Here is a 16,804-nt window from a genome sequence, read left to right as displayed (position 1 = left end):
CTTTCCAGTGTGTGGGGAGCCTAGATGGAACTAGATCCCCAACCTCCTGTAGAAGGCACAAACGTCATTCGATCTTATTGCATATGTTTTGTCCAACGCGCACATGCACGCGTCAGTTCCAATAGTCAGCTCTGTTGTACAATTAATGTTGCAAAATTTTGACCTGATGGAGTCAGGATGGCCGAGCGGTCTAAGGCGCTGCGTTCAGGTCGCGGTCTCCCCTGGAGGCGTGGGTTCAAATCCCGCTCCTGACAACAGTTGCCAAAACGACACCTTTGGGAAGTGCTTTTAAAAGATCCCCATGTTCCAAAGAAAGCCAATTGCAGTGTCCAGCACAAGGTCTCGTTACAGTCAAGTGTGATTCGGTTGGGTGTCGCATTTCACCCTCTCAATACAGGCACTGTCAGGAGTTGGATTTGAACCCAAGCCTCTATGAGAGACTGCGACCTAAACTTAGTGCCTTGGATCGCAGTGCCTTAGATCGTTCGGCCATCAAAGGTTCACAGGGGGCTGCTGCCATGGATCCTTAGAGAACTGATCACTTTTCAGTGTGTGGGGAGCCTAGAAGGAACTAGATCCCCAACCTCCTGTAGAAGGCACAAACGTCATTCGATCTTATTGCATATGTTTTGTCCAACGCGCACATGCACACGTCAGTTCCAATAGTCAGCTCTGTTGTACAATTAATGTTGCAAAATTTTGACCTGATGGAGTCAGGATGGCCGAGCGGTCTAAGGCGCTGCGTTCAGGTCGCAGTCTCCCCTGGAGGCGTGGGTTCAAATCCCACTCCTGACAACAGTTGCCAAAACGACACCATTGGGAAGTGCTTTTAGAAGATCCCCATGTTCCAAAGAAATCCAATTGCAGTGTCCAGCTCAAGGTCTCGTTACAGTCAAGTGCCAAGCCAGGTGTGAATCTGTTGGGTGTTGCATTTCACCCTCTCAATACAGGCACTGTCAGGAGTGGGATTTGAACCCATGCCTCTATGAGAGACTGCGACCTAAACGCAGTGCCTTGAATCGATCGGCCATCAAAAGCCATCAAAGGTTCACAGGGGGCTGCTGCCATGGATCCTTAGAGAACTGATCACTTTCCAGTGTGTGGGGAGCCTAGATGGAACTAGATCCCCAACCTCCTGTAGAAGGCACAAACGTCATTCGATCTTATTGCATATGTTTTGTCCAACGCGCACATGCATGCGTCTGTTCCAATAGTCAGCTCTGTTGTACAATTAATGTTGCAAAATCTTGACCTGATGGAGTCAGGATGGCCGAGCGTTCTAAGGCGCTGTGTTCAGGTTGCAGTCTCCCCTGGAGGCATGGGTTCAAATCCCACTCCTGACAACAGTTGCCAAAACGACACCTTTGGGAAGTGCTTTTAAAAGATCCCCATGTTCCAAAGAAAACCAATTGCAGTGTCCAGCTCAAGGTCTCGTTACAGTCAAGTGCCAAGCCAGGTGTGAATCTGTTGGGTGTCGCATTTCACCCTCTCAATACAGGCACTGTCAGGAGTGGGATTTGAACCCAAGCCTCTATGAGAGACTGCGACCTAAACGCAGTGCCTTGGATCGCAGTGCCTTAGATTGTTCGGCCATCAAAGGTTCACAGGGGGCTGCTGCCATGGATCCTCAGAGAACTGATCACTTTCCAGTGTGTGGGGAGCCTAGAAGGAACTAGATCCCCAACCTCCTGTAGAAGGCACAAACGTCATTCGATCTTATTGCATATGTTTTGTCCAACGCGCACATGCACACGTCAGTTCCAATAGTCAGCTCTGTTGTACAATTAATGTTGCAAAATTTTGACCTGATGGAGTCAGGATGGCCGAGCGGTCTAAGGCGCTGCGTTCAGGTCGCAGTCTTCCCTGGAGGCGTGGGTTCAAATCCCACTCCTGACAACAGTTGCCAAAACGACACCATTGGGAAGTGCTTTTAGAAGATCCCCATGTTCCAAAGAAATCCAATTGTAGTGTCCAGCTCAAGGTCTCGTTACAGTCAAGTGCCAAGCCAGGTGTGATTCTGTTGGGTGTCGCATTTCACCCTCTCACAGCTCCTTAGTTGATGCAGCTTTGATCATTATGTGGTAGCAGGCAGCTAGTACAACTTCCATTTATCACTCGTTTTGCGGTTCCATACATGTGGTTCTGCTCAGAGCTGCTGAAAAAGAGTCAGGCCACAACCAGCAGGCCAAGTGCATTTTTCGTTTGTTTTCAAGGAACAAGTCCCCTGCATTCAGTTGCACGCAATGGCGATAGCTGCTGTCAGGAGTGGGATTTGAACCCACGCCTCCAGAGGAGACTGCGACCTTAACGCAGCGCCTTAGACCGCTCGGCCATCCTGACACACCGACGCGTGGCCACGATCGTGTGTGCGGATCCAAAGAGCTTCTCGGGCCAGGGTTGGTCACTGTGTGCTGACCGATGGGTGCTATTCCTTATTTTTGGATCATTTTGATGGTGAAGTGTGAGATGAGGATTATTTCAACTTGTGGAAGAAAACAAATGTTTTCACTTCACAAACATCAGAGGGATACCCTGGTAGCAAGCTCAACACAGCCAGGGTTTCTTTGCATTAGCTGGCCGTGACTCAGACTCTGCGCAAAATGAGTGCCACCCGAGAGCGCTCTCGGTGCTGCTGTTTTCTTCTAGCATGTTGGCCTCACAGTAGAGCTCAGAGACTTTCAGCTGGGTGCATTTAAACATTAAATGTTATTGTCCCATTTTAGATCAAAGCTAGTTTAATTAACGAGGGGAGAACACACGTGGACGGCTAGGCTCTGAAAGCGACAACAACAAGGTAAGGCCTTAAGCCGTTATAAAAGCAGGAGACAGAAGCACTGTCACAGACACTTTGCTGTCCTGAGGAACATCAGATTCAGCAACATTTCTGATGTTTGAAAGGCAAGCTCAAAACCCTTAATCACAGAGGCAACATATATTCCAACTTCCAACCATACACCAGCGGTTCTCTGTGGTGCCACCTTGACCCTTGAGAGTTTTGCTAGTGACTGTGTTAATGTAAGCTCTTTGTTCCGCTGTAGGAATTTATCCAAAGCTCAACATTTGTTCCACATGACCTTGCGCACCACAGTTTCAAAAGCACTGCCATAAAGCAGTTCCTAACCTTTGAGCTGTAATCTCGGCACTCTGGTGGATTTTGTTAGGATTTGCTTACGGTGCTTTTCGCGGTTTACCAGTCTTGTGAGTGTTTAGCAAAGTTTAACAATTATGTGGCGAGAGGGAGCAATCACAGCTATGATGGTTAGTTGCAAAAGGTGCATCCTGACACTCGGCACACACAGGTAACTCCTGCCTTTTTTTAAAGTTGCTTTTTTAGTGGCACAACTCACACAAAACTAGCATGATAGCAATTGTGCGAAGAATACAGGCACTGTCAGGAGTGGGATTCGAACCCAGGCCTCTATGAGAGACTGCGACCTAATCGCAGTGCCTTGGATTGCAGTGCCTTGGATCGCTCGGCCCCCAAAAGCCATCAAAGGTTCACAGGGGGCTGCTGCCATGGATCCTTAGAGAACTGATCACTTTCCAGTGTGTGGGGAGCCTAGATGGAACTAGATCCCCAACCTCCTGTAGAAGGCACAAACGTCATTCGATCTTATTGCATATGTTTTGTCCAACGCGCACATGCACGCATCAGTTCCAATAGTCAGCTCTGTTGTACAATTAATGTTGCAAAATTTTGACCTGATGGAGTCAGGATGGCCGAGCGGTCTAAGGCGCTGCGTTTAGGTCGCAGTCTCCCCTGGAGGCGTGGGTTCAAATCCCACTCCTGACAACAGTTGCCAAAACGACACCATTGGGAAGTGCTTTTAGAAGATCCCCATGTTCCAAAGAAATCCAATTGCAGTGTCCAGCTCAAGGTCTCGTTACAGTCAAGTGCCAAGCCAGGTGTGAATCTGTTGGGTGTTGCATTTCACCCTTTCAATACAGGCACTGTCAGGAGTGGGATTTGAACCCAAGCCTCTATGAGAGACTGCGACCTAAACGCAGTGCCTTGAATCGATCGGCCATCAAAAGCCATCAAAGGTTCACAGGGGGCTGCTGCCATGGATCCTCAGAGAACTGATCACTTTCCAGTGTGTGGGGAGCCTAGAAGGAACTAGATCCCCAACCTCCTGTAGAAGGCACAAACGTCATTCGATCTTATTGCATATGTTTTGTCCAACGCGCACATGCACACGTCAGTTCCAATAGTCAGCTCTGTTGTACAATTAATGTTGCAAAATTTTGACCTGATGGAGTCAGGATGGCCGAGCGGTCTAAGGCGCTGCGTTCAGGTCGCAGTCTTCCCTGGAGGCGTGGGTTCAAATCCCACTCCTGACAACAGTTGCCAAAACGACACCATTGGGAAGTGCTTTTAGAAGATCCCCATGTTCCAAAGAAATCCAATTGTAGTGTCCAGCTCAAGGTCTCGTTACAGTCAAGTGCCAAGCCAGGTGTGATTCTGTTGGGTGTCGCATTTCACCCTCTCACAGCTCCTTAGTTGATGCAGCTTTGATCATTATGTGGTAGCAGGCAGCTAGTACAACTTCCATTTATCACTCGTTTTGCGGTTCCATACATGTGGTTCTGCTCAGAGCTGCTGAAAAAGAGTCAGGCCACAACCAGCAGGCCAAGTGCATTTTTCGTTTGTTTTCAAGGAACAAGTCCCCTGCATTCAGTTGCACGCAATGGCGATAGCTGCTGTCAGGAGTGGGATTTGAACCCACGCCTCCAGAGGAGACTGCGACCTTAACGCAGCGCCTTAGACCGCTCGGCCATCCTGACACACCGACGCGTGGCCACGATCGTGTGTGCGGATCCAAAGAGCTTCTCGGGCCAGGGTTGGTCACTGTGTGCTGACCGATGGGTGCTATTCCTTATTTTTGGATCATTTTGATGGTGAAGTGTGAGATGAGGATTATTTCAACTTGTGGAAGAAAACAAATGTTTTCACTTCACAAACATCAGAGGGATACCCTGGTAGCAAGCTCAACACAGCCAGGTTTTCTTTGCATTAGCTGGCCGTGACTCAGACTCTGCGCAAAATGAGTGCCACCCGAGAGCGCTCTCGGTGCTGCTGTTTACTTCTAGCATTGTGGAAAAGGCTGCCTAAAAGGAACTGTCATGCTGGCCCTTTAAGGGGGGGGCGGAGCTTAGACCACCAGTGTGCAGCATGCAGACAAGAAATGGCAGAGAGGGGAGAGGAGCTGAACCAGAGTTTACAGTCTGAAGTTGGTGGAATTATTTGTTGTTTAGAGTTTGCTAGCCACCCCAGTTTGAGTTGTGTGCGTGAAAATACAAGTAAGTGATGTTAACAGTAAATGACCTAGTTTATTTATCAAAATATACATGTTTCACCCTTAATTGATATCATGCACTGTTTGCATGCGCATTTAGTAAGTGCTATCTACGTGAGTTCCGTGTGTTGTACTTTTGTAAACCCAGTGTATTGAGAAACATTAATGTTGCAGTCATGAAGAGTGTCATTGTGATAGTATTTCAGTTATTTGGCATTATTTAGACACTGTTGTCACATTATTTGTTATCTGTTTTAGAACCACACATCCAGTTCCTGTACCGTAAAGAATAAGCAGTAAATTCACGTTACTGAACCCACGGGAGTGCGACTCTACTCTTTTCTGGAGTTCTAACCGGACTCACCACAGTGATCCAACCCCTCCAACCAGCCCAAGATAAAACCTATTTTACAGTGGTCCTTCGAGCCGGATAAGTGGATTGCTGTTTAAGGATGCAAAACCCAGAGTCAACAGCAATGGACACTCCACCCAGACGGCGAATGTCAGTGCCTTCCTACCTGTCAGATTATGACCTAAGTGGACCGGGAGCTCAGAGTAAATTCCGGACAGCAGCTACAGCTACAGGGGGAGTTTTAGGGGAGCATAGGGCATCAGCGCGTCCACCCACCAGATCTCCATCACCACCGATTAGCCAGAGCTTTGACCCGATGAACTTGAGGGATGGTGAGGAGCAAGAACAGGAGCTTAGCCAATCTATGGAGCAAGCCAGCGGGGAGCAGCAGACCGACCAAGTTCCAGGGGTTAGGGCTGCTCTCGAAGAGATGCGCCAAGAAAACGCTGAGCTCCGTAAACAGTTCCAGAGCCTGATGGTTGCTTTACAGTCACCACCAGCAGCCTACCAGCCTCTATTTCCACCTCTTCCACCTCAAAGTGTATACAGTGGCGGTTACAGTGGCGGTTATGGACACTACCAACTCCCAACTGGTACGCCAATGTACCAGCAGCAACAATATCCAACGCTCCGCTCCCAAGGAAGCCTGCCACAAGATTCCTCTCAATTCAGAGTTTCCCAACCGTCCAGAGATCTGCACTATAACCCGTATTATGCAACCACACCACAGCAGACTGCACTTCCTCATGCAAGCAGAGATTCTTCATTTCTCCAAGCACCCTGCTTCAATGGGCCACAGAGAGAGACCACATACCGGGGACCAAAGCCCACCATCCCCTCCTTTACAGCGCCAGACCCCAGAGAGTTTGCCCGCATGAAGATTGCCTTAGAGAATCTATTACCGGCAGATGCCACTGAAAGATACAAGTATCAGATCCTCACAGATCATCTCAAATGCGAAGAAGCTTCACTTGTAGCAGACTCCTATTGCAACTCAAGGCAACCTTATACAGATACAATGACAGCTCTCACCAAGATGTTTGGGCAGCCCCACAAGCTTGCCGTGCAACGGATCACAGAGTTAATGGACGGTCCAAATCTACGCAGCGGTGACACCAAGAGCTTTCGTCTGTTTGCCCTCAATGTGCGGTCATTGGTAGGCATGTTAGACCAACTGGGACAAAGAGGCCATGTAGAGTTAGTCTGCGGCTCTCATGTCTCAAGGCTCTTAAGTAAACTCCCCTATGACCTCAAAACCAGCTTTAAGAGGTTCATCCACCCCCTGAGAGTGGCCATCCCCACTCTCATAGACTTTGCGGATTGGCTAGAATACGAGCTAGAAGTTCAGGAAGACAGCATGAAGCCCCCCAAGAGAGAGGAGACATTTAACAAGAAGTCTGATACCAAGCGCACTCCTAAGCCCCCAAGTAAGACTGCTACTATCCTCCTGGGCACGGAGAAGGTTTTAGGATCCAGCAGTGCAGCATCACCATCTGCATCTGAGCATCCTCCCAACACATCTAAGAGAGCAGAGAAGGTAATGGCCTACTGTCCCTATTGTGATAATGACAAGCACTTTCTGAACAACTGTTCCAACTTTAAGAACCTGAGCAAGGAACAGAAGGTGACATGGATTAAAGCCAATAATAAGTGTTGGCGTTGTGGACGTAATCACCAAGCTGCAAAGTGTACACTTAAAGCTCCCTGCAAGATCTGTGGCAGAAGACATCTGTTAGTGCTGCACGAGGTGAATGAAAGGGTAGAGGAGGAACAAGCATCAGCTCCACCTTCAACAGAAAGCTGCCTCATTAACACTGCCAACAAAGTCATGTACGTCAATCGTCCAGTCTACAACTGCAAGGTGCTCCTGAAGATCAGTAAAGTACGCCTGAGGAATGGTGACAAGTCACTCGAGACGTATGCTGTCCTAGACGATGGTTCGGAACGAACAATACTGCTCCAGTCAGCTGCCAAACAGTTGGGCCTTACAGGAAGTAAAGAGGTATTAGCTCTCCGTACTGTCAGACAAGAAGTGGAGCAGCTCCACGGGGCAGCCGTGTCTTTCACGATTTCTCCAACAGCCAATCCTGACAAGATGTACACCATCCAGAATGCCTTTACAGCCGAGCAACTGAGTTTAGCAGAGCATTCCCATCCAGTTGTCTCACTCCAGCAGAAGTATAAACATCTCGCAGGATTGCCCCTCCCTCCTCTAAACAGAGTCCGTCCCATGTTACTGATTGGTGCCGACTATACGCACCTCATTACACCCATAGAGCCAGTCAGACTAGGACCACCTGGTGGGCCAGCAGCTGTGAAAACGCTTCTTGGATGGACGCTACAGGGACCAGCTCAGGCTATTGAGTCCATCACTAATGTAAGTCACTGTCTCTTCACATATGCACCATCACCCACAGAGCTGTTCTCATGTGTGGAGAAGTTATGGCAGATGGATGTTCTCCCTTACCGCAGCGAGAAGTTGGCCACTAGGTCACGGCAAGACCAAGACGCCATCAGGCTCCTGCAAGAACAGACCATGAGAGTCAATGTCAGTGGCATTGAACGTTATGCCACACCCCTTCTTCGAATCAAGAACATGCCCCTCTTGAAAACCACTCCAGAAGCAGTGTTGCCTCTCCTGAGAGGCACAGAGAAGCGCCTAGCCAAATCACCCCAACAAGCGGTTGCCTATCAGAAGGAGATTGAGAAGCTTGTAGAAGCTGGCTATGTAGTGAAACTGGTGGAGCACCAATGGAAGACCAGCACCGAAGCTTGGTACATACCCCACCATATGGTTCAACATAATGGGAAGAACCGAATAGTGTACAACTGCTCATTCCAATACCAAGGCTACAACCTGAACCAACTCCTTCTACCAGGTCCCACCCTCGGCCCTGCCTTGCTGGCGGTGCTGCTGCGCTTCAGGGAGCATGCCGTAGCCTTCAGCAGTGACATCCGTGGCATGTTCCACCAAGTGAGGCTCCTACCTGCAGACCGCCCCCTGTTGCGGTTTGTATGGCGGGACATGAGACGAGACAAACCCCCTGATGTCTACGAGTGGCAGGTACTTCCCTTTGGAACTACCTGCAGCCCTTGTTGTGCAACGTTCGCGTTGCAGAAGCACATCATGGACCACAGCAAACCAGGAGAAGATGTGCATGTTGCCATTAACAAGTCCTTCTATGTGGACAACTGCTTACAGAGTCTCACATGTCCAGCAGCCGCCAGGGCACTTGTTGACAAACTGCGCCACCTTCTGGCTGATGGAGGATTTGAGCTCAGGCAGTGGGCAAGTAACAACCCAGATGTCATCCACCATCTCCCTCCAGACCTCAGGTCATCCAGCTGCGAGTTGTGGCTCAGTCAAGGTCAGTCCGACATCCAAGAGCCAGCCCTCGGACTACACTGGAATTGTAAGTCTGACACCCTCACCTACAAACACAGACACATTTATTGCTCAGTGGCAACCATGAGGAACATCTACAGAGTTTTAGCCAGCCAGTATGACCCTCTTGGCTACATAGTGCCTTATACCACCCGAGCCAAGGTTATTGTGCGCCACCTGTGGGAGAAAAAGAGGGATTGGGATGACCCGCAGCTCCCTGAAGAGCTGCTGCAGAAGTGGCATGCATGGGAAGCAGAGTTGGCGCAGCTGCACAAGATAACACTGCCTAGGTGCTACACCAGTCCCAGCCTGGACCAACCCAACTGTAAGAGAGATATCCATGTATTCTGTGATGCCTCCGAACAGGCATATGGATCAGTGGCCTATCTGAGGACAGAGAGTCCAGAGGGAGAAGTTGAAGTCGCCTTCCTTGCAGCCCGGTCTCGTGTTGCCCCAAAGAAGCAACAATCTGTTCCTCGGTTAGAGTTGTGTGCTGCTCTAACAGGTGCTCAGCTCTACAAGGTCATCAGCACCGAGTTGACCCTTTCCATACGCAGCTGTATCTTATGGTCTGACTCAGCCACAGTCCTAACCTGGTTAGGTTCAGATTCCTGTAGATACAAGGTCTTCGTGGGCACTCGTGTGGCGGAAATACAAGAGCTAACGGAAGGTGCTACATGGAGATATGTGCCCTCACGAGATAACCCAGCAGATGACATCACTCGCGGCCTCACTATCCAAGACATCACCAAAGGCAGTAGATGGACGGATGGACCTGAATTCCTGAAACTGGCTCCAAGTGACTGGCCTGATCTACCACCCCCACTCCAGAGTGATCCTGATGGTGAGCTGAAACGACAGGTTGTTTGTCTAACTGTGTCCAGCTCTAGTGTTCCGGATCCACACCAATACCAGACTTGGGACAGCTTCTTAGAGGCCACTGCACATCAGCTTCACAGGGCGGCTGACCACAACCACCCTCTTACTGCTGATTCCTACGCTGCTGCTGAGCTAGAAGCTCTACAACACGCCCAAAGAGAGTCATTCCCAGAGGAAATCACCCAGTTAAAGGCAGGCAAACCCATTGCCAAATCCAGTCGCCTTCTTCTACTTGCACCGGAGTTTGATGAGAGAACAGGGCTCATCAGAGTAGGAGGCCGTTTACGCCGCAATCCCGACCTGGCTGTAGATGAAGTCCACCCCATTGTTCTGGACCCCCGACACGCACTGACCCAACTCATTATACAGGATCATGATGGGAAGCTCCAGCATCCCGGGCCAGAAAGGGTGTTTGCTGAGATCAGGAGAAGATACTGGGTGTTACGTGGCCGTGAAGCAGTACGCCGCCATCAAAGATCCTGTGTTGAGTGCAAGAGGTGAAAAGGTCACCCCAATCCACCCAGGATGGCAGACCTCCCTCCAGCCAGACTGCGCCTGTTCAAGCCGGCATTCTATTCCACAGGTGTGGATTGCTTTGGGCCATATACCATCAGAATCCGACGCAGTAACGAGAAAAGGTGGGGGATATTGTTTAAATGCTTAACCACCAGGGCAGTCCACCTTGACTTGATCCCCAGTATGGACACAGACGCATTTTTAATGGCTCTGAGACGCTTTATAGCCAGGCGTGGCAAACCCAAAGAGATTCTCTGTGACCAGGGGACAAACTTCCGAGGAGGAGAACGTGAGCTGCAGGAGGCATTTCAACAACTTCACCCTAACCTCAAAGAGCAACTAGCTTGCCAACAAATCAAGTTTGCCTTCAATCCTCCTGGATCCCCACACTTCGGAGGTTGCTGGGAGCGGGAAATCCGCTCGCTAAAGACTGCTCTTCAAGTCATCATTGGAGCCCAAACCATCACTGAGGAGGTGTTTCGCACAGTTCTGATTGAAATTGAGGGGATACTCAATTCAAAACCCCTGGGCTACACTTCATCTGAGGTAGCAGATCCTGACCCTGTTACCCCCAACTATCTCCTCATGGGGCGGCGGGATGCCTCGTTGCCGCAAGTCATCTATGATGGCCCAGATATTCTTGGGCGGCGAAGATGGAGACACAGCCAAATTCTAGCTGACCATTTCTGGTGAACTTTCCTGAGGCATTACCTGCCAGGACTCCAAGCCCGCCAGAAGTGGCAGACAGAATCAGCCAATCTACAAATAGGAGATGTTGTCATGATAGTGGACAACCAGCTCCCGCGGGCCCTTTGGCCTGTGGGGAAAGTCTCCCAAGTTTTTTCTGGATCAGATACCCGGATCAGATCAGCTGAAGTGACTGTAAAGGGAAGAACCTACGTGCGACCCGTGGCACGACTTGTCAGCCTACCCACCTTGCCAAAGGATGATTGATCGCCCTCCCCTTTACTCAGCCTTTTCTTGGTTGTTCGTATTCACAGGCGAATACGGGGGCGGCTGTGGAAAAGGCTGCCTAAAAGGAACTGTCATGCTGGCCCTTTAAGGGGGGGGCGGAGCTTAGACCACCAGTGTGCAGCATGCAGACAAGGAATGGCAGAGAGGGGAGAGGAGCTGAACCAGAGTTTACAGTCTGAAGTTGGTGGAATTATTTGTTGTTTAGAGTTTGCTAGCCACCCCAGTTTGAGTTGTGTGCGTGAAAATACAAGTAAGTGATGTTAACAGTAAATGACCTAGTTTATTTATCAAAATATACATGTTTCACCCTTAATTGATATCATGCTCTGTTTGCATGCGCATTTAGTAAGTGCTATCTACGTGAGTTCCGTGTGTTGTACTTTTGTAAACCCAGTGTATTGAGAAACATTAATGTTGCAGTCATGAAGAGTGTCATTGTGATAGTATTTCAGTTATTTGGCATTATTTAGACACTGTTGTCACATTATTTGTTATCTGTTTTAGAACCACACATCCAGTTCCTGTACCGTAAAGAATAAGCAGTAAATTCACGTTACTGAACCCACGGGAGTGCGACTCTACTCTTTTCTGGAGTTCTAACCGGACTCACCACAGTGATCCAACCCCTCCAACCAGCCCAAGATAAAACCTATTTTACAAGCATGTTGGCCTCACAGTAGAGCTCAGAGACTTTCAGCTGGGTGCATTTAAACATTAAATGTTATTGTCCCATTTTAGATCAAAGCTAGTTTAATTAACGAGGGGAGAACACACGTGGACGGCTAGGCTCTGAAAGAGACAACAACAAGGTAAGGCCTTAAGCCGTTATAAAAGCAGGAGACAGAAGCACTGTCACAGACACTTTGCTGTCCTGAGGAACATCAGGACAGCAAAGTGTCTGTGCTGTCCTGAGGAACATCAGATTCAGCAACATTTCTCATGTTTGAAAGGCAAGCTCAAAACCCTTAATCACCGAGGCAACATATATTCCAACTTCCAACCATACACCAGCGGTTCTCTGTGGTGCCACCTTGACCCTTGAGAGTTTCGCTAGTGACTGTGTTAATGTAAGCTCTTTGTTCCGCTGTAGGAATTTATCCAAAGCTCAACATTTGTTCCACATGACCTTGCGCACCACAGTTTCAAAAGCACTGCCATAAAGCAGTTCCTAACCTTTGAGCTGTAATCTCGGCACTCTGGTGGATTTTGTTAGGATTTGTTTACGGTGCTTTTCGCGGTTTACCAGTCTTGTGAGTGTTTAGCAAAGTTTAACAATTATGTGGCGAGAGGGAGCAATCACAGCTATGATGGTTAGTTGCAAAAGGTGCATCCTGACACTCGACACACACAGGTAACTCCTGCCCTTTTTTAAAGTTGCTTTTTTAGTGGCACAACTCACACAAAACTAGCATGATAGCAATTGTGCGAAGAATACAGGCACTGTCAGGAGTGGGATTCGAACCCAGGCCTCTATGAGAGACTGCGACCTAATCGCAGTGCCTTGGATTGCAGTGCCTTGGATCGCTCGGCCCCCAAAAGCCATCAAAGGTTCACAGGGGGCTGCTGCCATGGATCCTTAGAGAACTGATCACTTTCCAGTGTGTGGGGAGCCTAGATGGAACTAGATCCCCAACCTCCTGTAGAAGGCACAAACGTCATTCGATCTTATTGCATATGTTTTGTCCAACGCGCACATGCACGCATCAGTTCCAATAGTCAGCTCTGTTGTACAATTAATGTTGCAAAACTTTGACCTGATGGAGTCAGGATGGCCGAGCGGTCTAAGGCGCTGCGTTTAGGTCGCAGTCTCCCCTGGAGGCGTGGGTTCAAATCCCACTCCTGACAACAGTTGCCAAAACTGCCCCTTTGGGAAGTGCTTTTAAAAGAACCCCATGTACCAAAGAAATCCAATTCAAGTGTCCAGCACAAGGTCTTGTTACAGTCAAGTGCCAAGCGAGGTGTGAATCTGTTGGGTGTTGCATTTCACCCTTTCAATACAGGCACTGTCAGGAGTGGGATTTGAACCCAGGCCTCTATGAGACACTGCCACCTAAATGCAGCGCCTTGGAACGCTCAGCCATCAAAAGCCGTCAAAGGTTCACAGGGGGCTTCTGCCATGGATCCTCAGAGAACTGATCACTTTCCAGTGTGTGGGGAGCCTAGAAGGAACTAGATCCCCAACCTCCTGTAGAAGGCACAAACGTCATTCGATCTTATTGCATATGTTTTGTCCAACGCGCACATGCACACGTCAGTTCCAATAGTCAGCTCTGTTGTACAATTAATGTTGCAAAATTTTGACCTGATGGAGTCAGGATGGCCGAGCGGTCTAAGGCGCTGCGTTCAGGTCGCAGTCTCCCCTGGAGGCGTGGGTTCAAATCCCACTCCTGACAACAGTTGCCAAAACGACACCATTGGGAAGTGCTTTTAGAAGATCCCCAAGTTCCAAAGAAATCCAATTGTAGTGTCCAGCTCAAGGTCTCGTTACAGTCAAGTGCCAAGCCAGGTGTGATTCTGTTGGGTGTCGCATTTCACCCTCTCACAGCTCCTTAGTTGATGCAGCTTTGATCATTATGTGGTAGCAGGCAGCTAGTACAACTTCCATTTATCACTCGTTTTGCGGTTCCATACATGTGGTTCTGCTCAGAGCTGCTGAAAAAGAGTCAGGCCAAGTGCATTTTTCGTTTGTTTTCAAGGAACAAGTCCCCTGCATTCAGTTGCACGCAATGGCGATAGCTGCTGTCAGGAGTGGGATTTGAACCCACGCCTCCAGAGGAGACTGCGACCTTAACGCAGCGCCTTAGACCGCTCGGCCATCCTGACACACCGACGCGTGGCCACGATCGTGTGTGCGGATCCAAAGAGCTTCTCGGGCCAGGGTTGGTCACTGTGTGCTGACCGATGGGTGCTATTCCTTATTTTTGGATCATTTTGATGGTGAAGTGTGAGATGAGGATTATTTCAACTTGTGGAAGAAAACAAATGTTTTCACTTCACAAACATCAGAGGGATACCCTGGTAGCAAGCTCAACACAGCCAGGTTTTCTTTGCATTAGCTGGCCGTGACTCAGACTCTGCGCAAAATGAGTGCCACCCGAGAGCGCTCTCGGTGCTGCTGTTTACTTCTAGCATGTTGGCCTCACAGTAGAGCTCAGAGACTTTCAGCTGGGTGCATTTAAACATTAAATGTTATTGTCCCATTTTAGATCAAAGCTAGTTTAATTAACGAGGGGAGAACACACGTGGACGGCTAGGCTCTGAAAGCGACAACAACAAGGTAAGGCCTTAAGCCGTTATAAAAGCAGGAGACAGAAGCACTGTCACAGACACTTTGCTGTCCTGAGGAACATCAGATTCAGCAACATTTCTGATGTTTGAAAGGCAAGCTCAAAACCCTTAATCACAGAGGCAACATATATTCCAACTTCCAACCATACACCAGCGGTTCTCTGTGGTGCCACCTTGACCCTTGAGAGTTTCGCTAGTGACTGTGTTAATGTAAGTTCTTTGTTCCGCTGTAGGAATGTATCCAAAGCTCAACATTTGTTCCACATGACCTTGCGCGCCACAGTTTCAAAAGCACTGCCATAAAGCAGTTCCTAACCTTTGAGCTGTAATCTCGGCACTCTGCTGGATTTTGTTAGGATTTGTTTACGCTGCTTTTCGTGGTTCACCAGTCTCGTGAGTGTTTAGCAAAGTTTAACGATTATGTGGCGAGAGGGAGCAATCACAGCTATGATGGTTAGTTGCAAAAGGTGCATCCTGACACTGGGCACACACAGGTAACTCCTGCCCTTTTTTAAAGTTGCGTTTTTAGTGGCACAACTCACACAAAGCTAGCATGATAGCAATTGTGCGAAGAATACAGGCACTGTCAGGAGTGGGATTCGAACCCAGGTCTCTATGAGAGACTGTGACCTAAACGCAGTGCCTTGGATCGCAGTGCCTTGGATCGCTCAGCCATCAAAAGCCATCAAAGGTACACAGGGGGCTGCTGCCATGGATCCTTAGAGAACTGATCACTTTCCAGTGTGTGGGGAGCCTAGAAGGAACTAGATCCCCAACCTCCTGTAGAAGGCACAAACGTCATTCGATCTTATTGCATATGTTTTGTCCAACGCGCACATGCATGCATCAGTTCCAATAGTCAGCTCTGTTGTACAATTAATGTTGCAAAATTTTGACCTGATGGAGTCAGGATGGTCGAGCGGTCTAAGGCGCTGTGTTCAGGTCGTAGTCTCCCCTGGAGGCGTGGGTTCAAATCCCACTCCTGACAACAATTGCCAAAACGACACCTTTGGGAAGTGCTTTTAAAAGATCCCCATGTTCCAAAGAAAACCAATTCCAGTGTCCAGCTCAAGGTCTCGTTACAGTCAAGTGCCAAGCGAGGTGTGAATCTGTTGGGTGTCGCATTTCACCCTCTCAATACAGGCACTGTCAGGAGTGGGATTTGAACCCAGGCTTCTATGAGACACTGCCACCTAAATGCAGCACCTTGGAATGCTCAGCCATCAAAGGTTCACAGGGGGCTGCTGCCATGGATCCTTAGAGAACTGATCACTTTCCAGTGTGTGGGGAGCCTAGATGGAACTAGATCCCCAACCTCCTGTAGAAGGCACAAACGTCATTCGATCTTATTGCATATGTTTTGTCCAACGCGCACATGCACGCGTCAGTTCCAATAGTCAGCTCTGTTGTACAATTAATGTTGCAAAATTTTGACCTGATGGAGTCAGGATGGCCGAGCGGTCTAAGGCGCTGTGTTCAGGTCGCGGTCTCCCCTGGAGGCGTGGGTTCAAATCCCGCTCCTGACAACAGTTGCCAAAACGACACCTTTGGGAAGTGCTTTTAAAAGATCCCCATGTTCCAAAGAAAGCCAATTGCAGTGTCCAGCACAAGGTCTCGTTACAGTCAAGTGCGAATCTGTTGGGTGTCGCATTTCACCCTCTCAATACAGGCACTGTCAGGAGTGGGATTTGAACCCAAGCCTCTATGAGAGACTGCGACCTGAACTTAGTGCCTTGGATCGCAGTGCCTTAGATCGTTCGGCCATCAAAGGTTCACAGGGGGCTGCTGCCATGGATCCTTAGAGAACTGATCACTTTCCAGTGTGTGGGGAGCCTAGAAGGAACTAGATCCCCAACCTCCTGTAGAAGGCACAAACGTCATTCGATCTTATTGCATATGTTTTGTCCAACGCGCACATGCACACGTCAGTTCCAATAGTCAGCTCTGTTGTACAATTAATGTTGCAAAATTTTGACCTGATGGAGTCAGGATGGCCGAGCGGTCTAAGGCGCTGCGTTCAGGTCGCAGTCTCCCCTGGAGGCGTGGGTTCAAATCCCACTCCTGACAACAGTTGCCAAAACGACACCATTGGGAAGTGCTTTTAGAAGATCC

The 16,804-nt window shown here is 49.0% G+C and overlaps 10 non-coding genes across 10 annotated transcripts; 7 read left to right on the top strand and 3 right to left on the bottom strand.

The window, feature by feature from the left end:
- The first annotated feature begins 712 nt into the window (after positions 1-712).
- Positions 713-795, top strand: trnal-cag (transfer RNA leucine (anticodon CAG)). Its single transcript has one exon. It is a non-coding gene; the product is annotated as a tRNA-Leu (tRNA).
- Positions 796-1,813: 1,018 nt separating this feature from the next.
- trnal-cag (transfer RNA leucine (anticodon CAG)) lies at positions 1,814-1,896 on the top strand. The gene has a single exon. It is a non-coding gene; the product is annotated as a tRNA-Leu (tRNA).
- A 361-nt stretch (positions 1,897-2,257) lies between these two features.
- Positions 2,258-2,340, bottom strand: trnal-aag (transfer RNA leucine (anticodon AAG)). The gene has a single exon. It is a non-coding gene; the product is annotated as a tRNA-Leu (tRNA).
- Positions 2,341-3,710: 1,370 nt separating this feature from the next.
- Positions 3,711-3,793, top strand: trnal-uag (transfer RNA leucine (anticodon UAG)). Its single transcript has one exon. It is a non-coding gene; the product is annotated as a tRNA-Leu (tRNA).
- Positions 3,794-4,258: 465 nt separating this feature from the next.
- trnal-cag (transfer RNA leucine (anticodon CAG)) lies at positions 4,259-4,341 on the top strand. Its single transcript has one exon. It is a non-coding gene; the product is annotated as a tRNA-Leu (tRNA).
- Positions 4,342-4,702: 361 nt separating this feature from the next.
- trnal-aag (transfer RNA leucine (anticodon AAG)) lies at positions 4,703-4,785 on the bottom strand. Its single transcript has one exon. It is a non-coding gene; the product is annotated as a tRNA-Leu (tRNA).
- An 8,381-nt stretch (positions 4,786-13,166) lies between these two features.
- Positions 13,167-13,249, top strand: trnal-uag (transfer RNA leucine (anticodon UAG)). The gene has a single exon. It is a non-coding gene; the product is annotated as a tRNA-Leu (tRNA).
- Positions 13,250-13,714: 465 nt separating this feature from the next.
- Positions 13,715-13,797, top strand: trnal-cag (transfer RNA leucine (anticodon CAG)). The gene has a single exon. It is a non-coding gene; the product is annotated as a tRNA-Leu (tRNA).
- Positions 13,798-14,144: 347 nt separating this feature from the next.
- trnal-aag (transfer RNA leucine (anticodon AAG)) lies at positions 14,145-14,227 on the bottom strand. Its single transcript has one exon. It is a non-coding gene; the product is annotated as a tRNA-Leu (tRNA).
- Positions 14,228-16,676: 2,449 nt separating this feature from the next.
- trnal-cag (transfer RNA leucine (anticodon CAG)) lies at positions 16,677-16,759 on the top strand. Its single transcript has one exon. It is a non-coding gene; the product is annotated as a tRNA-Leu (tRNA).
- The last annotated feature ends 45 nt before the right edge of the window (positions 16,760-16,804 follow it).

Source organism: Archocentrus centrarchus, chromosome 19 (assembly GCF_007364275.1).
Source record: "Archocentrus centrarchus isolate MPI-CPG fArcCen1 chromosome 19, fArcCen1, whole genome shotgun sequence".
Taxonomy (NCBI): Eukaryota; Metazoa; Chordata; class Actinopteri; order Cichliformes; family Cichlidae; genus Archocentrus; species Archocentrus centrarchus.
Note: the sequence above shows the minus strand (reverse complement) of the source record. Positions and strands in the feature narration are given on the sequence as shown.